Here is an 11,948-nt window from a genome sequence, read left to right on the forward strand (position 1 = left end):
TATGGATTTGGGCAATGACACAATTCAGAGGTGGAAGCACACGTTTTGATGTTTCCCCAATGTTGACCTGGCACATTAACTGTGGCTCTTTGTCCAGTAATGGTTCTCCATGATTGTAGCCAAATGATGAAGTCCACTTCATCTATGTACACAAACACTTGCGTCCAGGGAGATTGAAAACTAAGCAGAACGTATCTTTAAACAGACTTAAATCTCTTCAAATAGGGTAATCTTCTTCCCAAAGTTCTGTAACCAAGGCTACAGCTTCTCCAGAGAGCAAAGACGTTTTGTAGGCCAGTTTACCGTGGTCCATGGGGAAAGTTGAAAGTTGTAAGGAAAGGATTGTGTTACACTGAGTGAGAAACTCATGACAATGAGAAAATTCTTCACAGAAAGCTTGAGGAGAACATGTGAGTGCTTCTGACAGGAGAAATTGGTGGAGGTGGAGCCACAGGGGAAACTGGAAGAGCTATTGAATTAAACACGGTGAATGTCTGATACACTTACTTTCCTTCAAACACAAACAGCAGACCCATGACTTGCCAAAACACTGTGGATTTCTTCTCTTCCTGTTGAATCCTTGTTATGGCTCATTCTTACTGTAACAGGCTGCACTCACTTGTCAAACTGCAGCAGTCTGAGACCTAAAGTGGGATCCAAGAGCATTTAAGTAGTGATTGGCTGAGACAAGCAAACAGTAGAAAATATAGTCCAAAGCAGAAGTAAAAAAAACAAGTAAGGGCTGTAGCCAGGAAGACTCATAATTAAGGCATCAAAGCGAATCCATAAACAGAGTATACTGCAAAACCAGGGAAAAGTGGGCGATCCAGAGGAAAATCTAAGAAACAAAGCAGAATGAAGCACAGTCAGGAAACAAAGTAAACAAAGAATCACTAATACTGAGCAGGTCTTAAATAGCCAGGTGTTCAAGAGTACACAGGTGGGGCACGTCATTTTTCCTGATCGGGTTGTCACAGCAACCAGTTGATTGACATGTCTGACTGCTGCTGTGATGACTCTAGTGTGGTTTATGATACTTCAGTGAGAGAGGGTAGTAGAGTTTCACTGGCTTCAAGTTGCAGTATTGTCTGAAAAAAAAGTATAAAAGTGCACCATTTATAGTAAAAACATATTATTTGACATTTACATACATCACATAAAACATGTTGTGAAATACTAAATCATTCAATGTTCTGCAAAACATACAATTAGATGGATTGTGAAAATAAGACTTACCTATATATACAGTATACTGATACGTTTATTTACCTCCTCCCGTTGGGCTTTGACAGACAGAGATTGGAACTCTCTGAAGGGGTTACACACACAGGGTAAGGATTAATAATAATAATAATAATAATAATAATAATAATAATAATAATAATAATTGCTTACCTCCACCACCACCAATGTGCAGCATCCACCTGGATGATGCGACGGCAGCCATAGTGCGCCAGAACGCTCACCACACATCAGCTATCAGTGAGGAGGACGTGACCGCCATTTAGCGCCATTAAATGTGACATGACAAGAAAGCTAATGCAGAATGTAGTATAACTGCCTAATTACCCTTCATATCATGGATAAATGCCTTGCGTTTGGTTCTCTTACAAGGAAAGAGACAGAGTAAGGCCCATCTACAAGCAAAGAAACCACTTCAGTGTCTCATACTGATAACCCAAAATCCAAACCCAAATTAAAAAAGAGAAAATAGAGCAGTGAGTACCTGGCTCTGGGCTTTAGGTGAGTGGGAACTGAGATCTAGCTGCTGCTGCTGTGTGTTGTGAGTTCCGAAGTGTTACCAAATTCTTCAAGGTAAAGCATTTTTCATGTCCAAAGTAAAATAGAAGCCACAATAAAGAAATTGGAAATGTGGGCCAAACGTATCGACCAGTCAAAGTACGATTTGCTTCAAAATTTGTCAGATTAAATAACAAAAGAACAAACGCAGCTACCAGCCTCTGTCACAAAGCTAATTACAGAGCACCTGCAAAGTTTGAGGACCCAACTGTGGGACCACTTCCCGGCTCCAGATGTTCGGTTCAGCTGTAAATGTTCTTTCCTTCTGTAAACCTATGCGAAGAGGCTCTCGCAAGTTTGAGAGCAAAGGAGCAAGACAGCTTTGTGGACCTATCCTGTGACAGTGCTTTAAAATGGATTTTTTCACAGAAATTCTCAACAAATTTTTGCCTTCATGTTACTTCGGAGTATCCTCCGTATCTTTCGGACAAAGCAGTGAAATTTTTGATGCCGTTTCCAACAACATATCTTTGTGAAACTGGATTTTCTGCGCTGGTGACACTGAAGACCAAAAACAAGAGTAAGCTTAATGCTGAGCCAGAGCTCCACTTGCAGCTTTCCTCTCTGCAGCCCGACATCCAACACTTGGTATCTGTAAAACAGCACCAGCCCTCTCACTAAGCTAGCCAGAAAGAAGACGTGCGTGTTTACAGCCAGGCTAGCTGTAGCATATTGAGTGACTGTGCATTCATGCGTCCTTTGGAAAATCTACGTGTTGAATATAATGAAAGGATCGGGAGTTAACATCTACTTCTGTTTTATAATTGTTCTGATAGTTATTGTGCAATATTTTTGTTTCTCAACGTCTTCATAAGTTCATTGGAACAGAAGACTACCCCGCACTTCTGGAAAATATTTCAGTTCGTTTTGATTCTGTCCATTCACTTTTGTTGTTGACAAGGCTAGCGTTAAGTGCCTGGGATATCATAACAAAGAAAGGGCTGTACTGGTGCCTTAGTTTTTACTTTTTTTATTTTTATTTATTTATTATTTGTGAGGTGCTGACTGGACTCCTTCTCTAATCAAAAAAGGTCTTTGGAAAGCCATGTTTGTAGCTTGTATGTGCGTATTTTCTCTGATTACCGGTGTCGATTAGGCTACTGCTGCGGTATAGCGCTAGCCCATTTCGAAACGGTGAGGACGGCCTGATCCTTGTATAAGCCGCATACGTTTTTATGGATGGTCATGTGGGCCGCGAGCTGTAGAAGGTTGGGGACCTCTGCTCTACACTATTTACACTGCCAGGTCAATCTCCGGTCAACATGCTGACCTCAAGTCCAGCTCCTCAGCTGCTGCCCCCAGCCTGCCTTGTGGGTGCATAGCTAAGGGGAGGTGCAGCCGCTGAAGTGACCAGTGCGGGCGAGAGTGTTTTGTCTGTTTGTCTGTCTTCTATTTTCCGTGTTGTGGTCACTGTGCATCCTGGATAGCCTGACTTCCAGGTATGGTGGCCTCATGGGTCCAAACCCGAACCCTGTTCTTGCTTGGCTTTGTAGTGTCAACATGCACACATCTTCCGGTATAGGAAGTACAATTTTGTACAGATACAGTTAAAATTAGTAAAATGTTTTATTCATGATTCTTTGTTTTATTTGTACAATCTGTATAGTCTATTGTTAAAAGATAATGAATTATCTATGTGGGGGAAATAATAAGTTTAATGATATGATAATAAGATGATAAGTTTAATGTTAACGTGAGAATGGTCCAAGGGGGCAGGGCTATACTGTGCCCATTTTGGAGGCTCCTTCGCTATGTAAGGTAAAAAGTTAGCTGATAGGACCTTAGTGTGGTGGGACTCCTGGCTTATAACTCTCAGAGGAAGTATTTATGTATTTTGTTTTGCGTATTTTTGTTCTGTTTTGTTATTTGTTGCACTATATATAATTGTTTTGCTGGTTTATGGGGAGCACTGTTCAAATAAACCTCACCTTTTGCACCTAAGTGATATTGCAGCTGAGCCATCTTTTCTAAAAGAACTCACTTGGGCACACCTCCAGCCCTCCCTGTGACAACTTCAGTGTCAACTTTGTTAAAATTATTAGATAGATAGAAAGATAGATACTTTATTGATCCTATGAGTAAAATTGCAGAGCAACAGCAGCTTAACACAGTCAACACAGCACAGTGTAACGAATGATACAATACGTACAATACAATCAGTACAGCGAGAAGTGCACTAAGAAGAGTTAGCATCTACTGTATTGGAGCACTCTGCTTAAGCTGTGCTGTGGGGGCTTAGGGAGCATTACACATTATAACGCAATTACGCATTATTTGTGAAATTCCTTCTATTACCTGGGGCATGTCATGTAGTCAACATTTTTCTTTGTAAATACCTGGGCAAAATATTAATATAGAACATTTACTGTATTTTAATTTAAGTTTTAATTCCATATGATCTTGAAAAATATTTACAATTTCTAGTTCTTTAAAATACATAGTATTGAAATGTTGTAGTGGGTGGTATAGTGATGAAATGGTTAAGATTGCTGCTTGTGGGTAGGCCATTGGTTCAGTTCTGGGGCATGTAGATACCCTGGGTCTAGAGTGGCTGAGGCCAGAGGTGGAAGCCCCTGTTTATTCCTCAGGGGAGATAAGGGCTGGAACTGCTTATTTCATCCCAAGCAGGTGTCTAAAACTGTGAGCACAGACACTTTTGGATCAGATTTCCTTTACACTCTCAAACATTCAACTGCAGTTCTAAGTTCATTTGTGCTTGTCTTTGATTTTAATGTTTAAGGGCAGTAAAGTTTGGTTCTCTGGTTACTGCTGTGTTCTAGTCTTTAATAACATCATGCTAAAATATTTAAAAGGACCTGAATAAAAGAACAAGTAAAGGTATATTCCATGCTGAAAAGAGAAAAAAAGAAACACAATGTTTCAGCTGTGGAGACTTCTTCGGGTGTGTTCCTTGTTCCTTTGCAGCCTACGCATGCTGCCGCTACCTACTTGAATTAATAAAAGAAGTAAAAAGTAAAATCAATCTAAATTAATGGAATGTCAGTACAAAGCACTTGAATCTTAAGTCACTGTTACATCCCAGTGTGTGGTCCATGTGTGTTTTTGTTACTTTGTTCCACACTTTCCGACTTTGATTGTTCTCCCTCCACCATTGGTCCATCATTACACTATTGTTTCTGTATTACATCATCATGAATCAGTTTCTCAACCAATAAGAACTCAGTTTATTCAATATACTGGTGGTTTTCAGATTGAAGGGGCCTTTCATTTGACTTTGGTCCCGCTCGGTTCAGGTTCAGGTTCGCTTTTGGTTTTGCTTCGGCTTGGTTTCGCTTCGTGTGTGTGTTTTCGTATAGCTTTGGCTATGTTGGTTTGTTGGTTTGTTGGTTGATGTTCGTCTCCTCGTACATTCATTTGTGTGTTTATCCTTATTTAGCCATTACCTTGCTTAAACTTGTTATATGTTATATGTTCAACCTCTGTGTTCTTTTGTACCCTGTTACTTGTGTCTACTTTTGTTTTCCCTTATTGCTATTCATAGTTCACTTGTGTATTTGTGTGAACTTTGGTGTAAAGGGTTAGTTTGGGTTGTTGGTTACATTTTACACACATAGTTGATTTTAGTATTAGTAACACTAGTTTAGGACGGGTGAGTGCCTTTTGTCTTATATGGTTTTGGGTAGTCAGTGGAGGTTAGCTAGGGTGATTGAAGACTCCGAAGACCGAGTGTTTCTGGTTTTCTTTTGTAGTTAGGTCACCTTCCCCTCACTTTATTAGCCAGCTACATTTTGTTTGTTATTTTATTTTCTTTGGCACAGCTCTAGTTCCCTTTCCCTGTGTGTTATTGTGTCCTATTTATGTATCAGTCACTTATTCACCTTAAAATAATCACTTTTGCACCAACCCTCGTTGTCATGCTTCCTAAGTCCCTCACCAGAACCCACCTGCATCCTAAATGTTACACCCCTTCACCCCTAGACATGTGGGGTCGTAACAGTCACCTTATATCGGCAGTCTTTATAACTTCATCTGGGCAGAATATTGTTCAACAAATTTGAGAAATTTGGCATTCATTTGATGAAGAAAAAAAAAAGTAAAATTAGTAGGACATGGGTGCTGACATGGGGGTGTGTTTTGATTGGTGAAAAATATTCCATAAAATGAAACCATCACAATAGTAGATGTTATGATTATATTTATTAACTAACATTAGATGTTTAAGTTATAAGTTATAATTGCATTGTGAAATCTACAGTTTAAATAAAACAAAATGTTGTTTTACTATTAAATAGTATACATACATGAATATACATGATATTAAGACACTATGACTTTTAAGTTAACACATTTTGTCACAAATATGAAATACTGTAATCTATAATTTAGATGCCTTAATATACAACTTTTCAAAAGTGAAAACGATATGATGGAAGGAAAAGATAAATAAGAAAGAGTACAATTAAAAAGTTTACAAAATAAGATTATATCTTAAAAAGCAACAAAAATACATATAACAATATTTTCTGACCAAATGCTGCTACATTTTATTCATCATAGTAGACTACATCTATATACAGGTGAGATAACAAGTGACTAGACATGATATAAATTACAATTAAGACATTTTGCTCTTAGGAAAAAAAACAGATGCATTAATTTCAGATTTCCCATAATTTCTTAAATCAAGCTGATCCTTAAATTACACATACAGTGTACTGTGTTGGTATCCTGGCAACCTGGAGGGATACAGGGTCTGCTAGCCCTAAATGCAATTGAAATAGTAAATTGAGCTATTTAGAAAACAGTTTACTCTAGAGAAAACATCTAATACAGTAACTGTGTACTTGTTTATACGCTATAAAAAATGATCTACTCTCTTATAAGCAGACATTCCATATAATAATTCCATATAATTGAGGAGTCAAAAATTCGGCCTGCAGACTTGGTCTAATCCACTTGCAGGTGGGGTCACAGCCTTGGTTGGAATTCAATTCAAAACTTGGAATTTGGAACTATAAGCCAATTCTACTGTATGTACAAATAAGTGTTGAACTTACGAGAGGAAGTATCCTTAGCCAGGTATATTGCCTAAAACACATTGTGACTCATAATAACAAATATGATCCTTGTGATCAGAAAGACGGCTGAGGTTTAGTTATAATCACTGCAGGTGGTGCCTTTGGGTTGAAAGTCAATAATTTTCCAGCACTGTACAGAATGTGTGTATTTTAATAAAGTCCATATTTAATTCTGCACTGTTTACAGACTCTTTTCAATTGGCACTTGAATTATACTTAGAAATGGACAGCTTGACTTTGTAACCCAAATAAATAATTAAATTAAGATGATAAAGTTCAAATCATCTTGATGAATGGAGTTTCATTGACATGAAAGATTCTAAAATTAGTAACATTACATTACAGTATATATATATTTACGTTTGGACAGAATGTTTTGCAAAAATTGTCTAAATTCATAAACTAATTAGACAAATGAAATACAGTAAATGAATTGTTTAGAATGTGAAGTCTCAAACCCTTCTAGAAAAGCATGATATTCTTGTTCAAATTTAAAAACAAAACTCCCATCTTCTTTCAGTTGCTGTTTAGAAATTTAAAGCAGTTAGACAGAGCAACCAGTGTGATTACCTTCCTGTAGAAATGCCATTGTCATCTAGTCCTTCTGTGCTGACTTCACTTCCATAGGCTACCAAGCTTTGTAGAGCACAGGCATTCATTCCTTTTTGTCACATTTTTCTAATGGCTGTGTTTATCAAACAGGGTGCAGTAAAGACCAATTACTTTTGAAGTTTCCTAAAAATAGTTTAAAAAAACTGAGTGAAAACGGAATGAAAAATGTGAAATCAAATGTTAGAATTAAAAACAAAAATGAAAGTTATAGGTTCTGATCTACTTTAAATTATAAATGTATCAAATTGGTCTTTTGGATGAACCTAAAGATAAATTTGCCTCTAGAGATCTACCTAGTGATTTGGAGTCCCTGAGTAGTCCGGCTATCTGCTTTGATCTACAGTACGTCTTCAGGAAAGACATTGTGAGAGATGTGATGATTAATCTGCAGAGCCTATGTCTGTATTCATGACTCCCTGTGACCAGAGTTGCATCTTCCATGGAGATTCACCTGGAACAGGAACCCATAACAATCAGCAGATCCAGGCTTCCCCCAGCAGTGTCAACTTTCTGTCTCTGCTGTGGAGGGAAGGAAACCTTCATATCAGATGTCCAGACTTGCAGGGAAATGTCATGGTCAGTAAGGAGGAGTACTTATCGAGTGGGGTTCAATCTTCTCCACACTTCACTCAACACCTTACATTGCCAATTGCTTTGTCTTGGGATTCCCACCAGTTTTGTTTGAATGATTTTGTGGACTCCGGGGCATTGGGGAAATTCATCAATCATGAGTTAACGAAACAGATTGGGAATTCTGTTAATGTCTTGCAATGTACTAGCTCACATGCAAGCTTTCGACGATCGGTCTGCTGGTCTGGGGGTTGTTACTCAACAAAATGTTCCTATTCAAGTCATTGTTGGATTATCTCACTCTCAATGAGAGTATCTCCCTGTTATGTTTCTCATCTCCTCAGTGCCTTTAGATTCTGGGGTTCCCTTGGCCTAAACTTCAAGCATTTGCATTTGCTCTCTCAACCTGTGCTTGAATATTGTCTTCTGTCCCAGATTGCTTCACCATCACTGTGAGTATAGCAGTATTACCACTGAAACATGATATATTTTTTAGATTATAAATACTTTGGTCTAGGACCCCTTTTCCATACTTAAAGTTAACTCAGAAGAATGTTAATACCAATTGAATTTCCAAGTCCTGCGATTCTGTGGCTCTCATGTTGTAGATGAGACTTCCCAGCATCTGAGGTATGAAACTGCTTTAAGGTCCAGCTGGACAGGAACCATGCCAGTGGCAGAGCAGAGAAAGCCAAACCTCAGTCATCTCTGTGACAGTAATCCTTACCCCGAAATCATAACATACAAAATGAATATAACACCTATAACACCTTACACCAAGGTCCAAGTAAATGTACCATGGTACGGGCTCTGTGTTTTTTACAGAAAAGATTATATCAATAGACTAGTTAATGAACTGACTCTTAGCCAGGTAAAGCTAGACTCTGAATTATGTTTTCATTAACATTGAATATAACAAATATATATTATTATATAACATGGACTAAACTGTAACTACAATATTATAAAAATACTTTTTTAAAACAAGATTTATAAAAAAAAGAAATGATTTACCGTATTTGCCCATGAGTTTTCTCTTGTATGTTGCTGTGTACTAGAAGCATTTAGGTCTTTGATCTCCTAACAAAAAAATATATTTTAATAGCAGTAATTGTGAAAAAAGACAGTGTCAATAGTGTCAACAGTGTCAAAAATTTAATTGTCATGGATGAACAGTGAGTGAGGTAGTGAATTACCACAGTAACTGGCAGTGAACGTCTGGCTACAGTGTAAAAACTAGGTCGCCCCGCCCTCATCCAGGTGACGAGCATGACAAAAAGTATATACATTAAATCGATGCTCACTAGTATATTAGAATTATAACTCTATACTGGAAACAGTTGCTTAGGTTTCATTTTTTTCTAATTAGATTTAGGCACCTACAGATCCATCTATTCAAAATGTGTGAGGTAAGCTGCTTTAAAACATGGTGGTACGTGGCGCAATATACTGCATCATACCGCATGTTTTTTTTAAAAATAGGATAATAGTATCTGGAAGTATCTTGTAAAACTGCCAGGTGGAACTAAGAAAGCTTAACGTCTCATGTACAGCATTTGAGCTGTCACTAGAAAACACCCGTTTTCGAATCCAGGGCACTGCTGAGGGACAATCTTTTTCCAATTAAGAATACTTTTTAGACTTTTAATAATTTTAAACTGTTTATTACAGCATGTTAAACATTAAAAAGTTGGTATATTTTATAAAAGCAAGATTGCTTTCTTGACAAATCTCCCCAAACAAAATACAATTTTAAAATGCAAGCAGTTTGAAATTATTATTTGTTAAAAAAATCACTTAACTTTGAACATGTTATGATATTTAGAAATACCAACAAATTCAATACAGTGTCGATAATATTTACAATTTTAGTTTTTCAAAGAAATGTTTGTTAAAAGAAAACTCATGGTCGGAGCCGAGTTTGATCCCCCAACTTCCAGCATGTAAGGCACAGACTTATTTGCGAGTGAATGAGTCAAATTGATGTAGATGTTTACAAAGAAAGTGTGCTCCAGTAATAATTTAAGCCATATGAATATAATTATATCGTTATTAATTTCATTAGATACCCGATTCCATATTATATTCCCTATTAATCAAATTCTAAAAAATATGCATTTTTTTACTGCGATAACGAGTGCAAATATTCATAGAAAAGGTTATTTACCTTTGCAATTCCTTTGTCCGTAGAAAAATAAAGCCAACACAACCAGAAGAATCAGAGAAACAGTTGTCAACAGTCCATACAGAATTATCTTTTTTCTTCTTTCTTCATATACTTCTACTGCAATATACATACAGTATAATACAGTCTTTATTGGAATGTGAAGTTGAGCAACATGACTCATATCTCCATCACATTAATCACATGACAAAAATTAAACTTCAGTCAACATCTACCTAAAGTCACCCACAGTCTCTTTATTTGACCTAATCCAGAGGTCTCTGACCTTGGTCCTTGAGAGTCCAAATCAAGGTTGTTGTGTAATTTGGTAAATTAACTAGACTTTGGCTCTTGAAGCCAGAAAGTTTTGCTACAATCTCTAAATATCTTAATTTTTAATGAAACCACCTGTTTAACTGATAACAGTTATATGACTCCAGATCTTTAGGATCCTGTGATTCCTGAAATGGTTTCATATAATACTTTCTGGATAGGGTTTTTTTTCAGGAGTTGTTTTGGGGATCCCTGGCCTAAACCAACATCTGAAGATTACACTTTTCCACAACACTGTAGCAAAGTATAGAAAACTGAATATTGTATCAGTTTAGAATTTCAGATAACAGCTAGATGTATGTTTAGCTCTGGGTTTGGAAATATATGCTAAATGTATGCTAAATTGTGTTAAGATGCTTCATTAACAATTGTGGGAGCATTTTTTAAATGGCTAATAGTCATTTTGGTTGAGTTCTCTTGACTGACAACAGCTTACTGTAATTGATTTGGACCAATTAAAAAAATTCAGTTCTCAATGCAAGATCATAAAACACAGTTCAGTTGTCATTCGGGTGTGGTTTCTGGATCCCCCTTGCAACCCAGTTATTAATACAACATTCATGCAGGCAACCTTGAGTATCAATAATAGCACTTTGTATCCTGATGGTTTCTGTTGATTGCGGATCATTGTGTTGGAGCTTTTGGATGTATGCCTGTCACCCAAACTGCTTGTGCTCTAAAGGTACGCTGGGCAAACGTCCCGAGATCGAATTCTTCCGCGACGGGGGTACCTTTAAAGCGGAGACAACGGAACCGAAAATTTTTGGCGTGCCCTCTCTTTAAAGCCCTGGCCAAATATGAAGACAGTACGTACAGTTATAATTCAAATGGAATTAAAAACTACACATCCCAGTTACCATGGTGGTGCTTGTGATCATTGCGTTTAACCAACGAAACAGGGCGAAAAATCACTCACATGACTTTGGGGCAGAGTTTCGAAAGCTTAACCTATCAGCAACAAAGTGAAATTTACACGATAGGCTACCTCAAACTGTCAGTTACACGACTGTGTATGTCGCTTAAGCCACTCCTATTTGGCATTTTAGTTATGGAGGCGAGAAGACGCCCCCCCCCCCTCTCTGGGTGTCTGATTTGCCGCCATGTTTAACCGTCCGTGTCCGAATCGCAGTAGCTACGCGTACGAAATAAAGTTCATCCCAGCTACAAAACAGATATATTTTTGTGGTAAGAGGGCGCAAAACATCAGTATTTACTGCTATTAATTACTGTACGATTTATAGTTGAAATCTGAGCCTAGATATAAAGTAAGATATAAAGTTAAAATCTCGACAAAATCTCGAGAAAAGAAATCCTTTCTGACATCTAAAATCAGTTTCGATCAAGGTCTCTAAAACGAACAAGAAAAAGAGGATTTTCGGAGGGCAATTACGCTGTGTTTATATAGGATAAGTGATCTATGAGCAATTAGG

At 37.5% G+C, this 11,948-nt stretch overlaps 1 long non-coding RNA gene across 2 annotated transcripts; it reads right to left on the reverse strand.

The window, feature by feature from the left end:
• Positions 1–6,280: 6,280 nt before the first annotated feature.
• LOC148639742 (uncharacterized) lies at positions 6,281–11,770 on the reverse strand. Of its 2 annotated transcripts, none has more exons than XR_015930606.1 (3): positions 10,189–11,770; positions 9,036–9,101; positions 6,281–7,902 (listed from the first exon to the last, which is right to left on the reverse strand). It is a non-coding gene; the product is annotated as an uncharacterized LOC148639742 (long non-coding RNA). The 2 variants fall into 2 exon arrangements; XR_015930605.1 differs by having other exon boundaries at positions 6,281–7,970.
• Between the last annotated feature and the right edge of the window lie 178 nt (positions 11,771–11,948).

The sequence above is a fragment of the Lepisosteus platostomus genome, chromosome 26 (genome assembly GCF_059453375.1).
Source record: "Lepisosteus platostomus isolate fLepPlt1 chromosome 26, fLepPlt1.hap1, whole genome shotgun sequence".
Classification (NCBI taxonomy): Eukaryota; Metazoa; Chordata; class Actinopteri; order Semionotiformes; family Lepisosteidae; genus Lepisosteus; species Lepisosteus platostomus.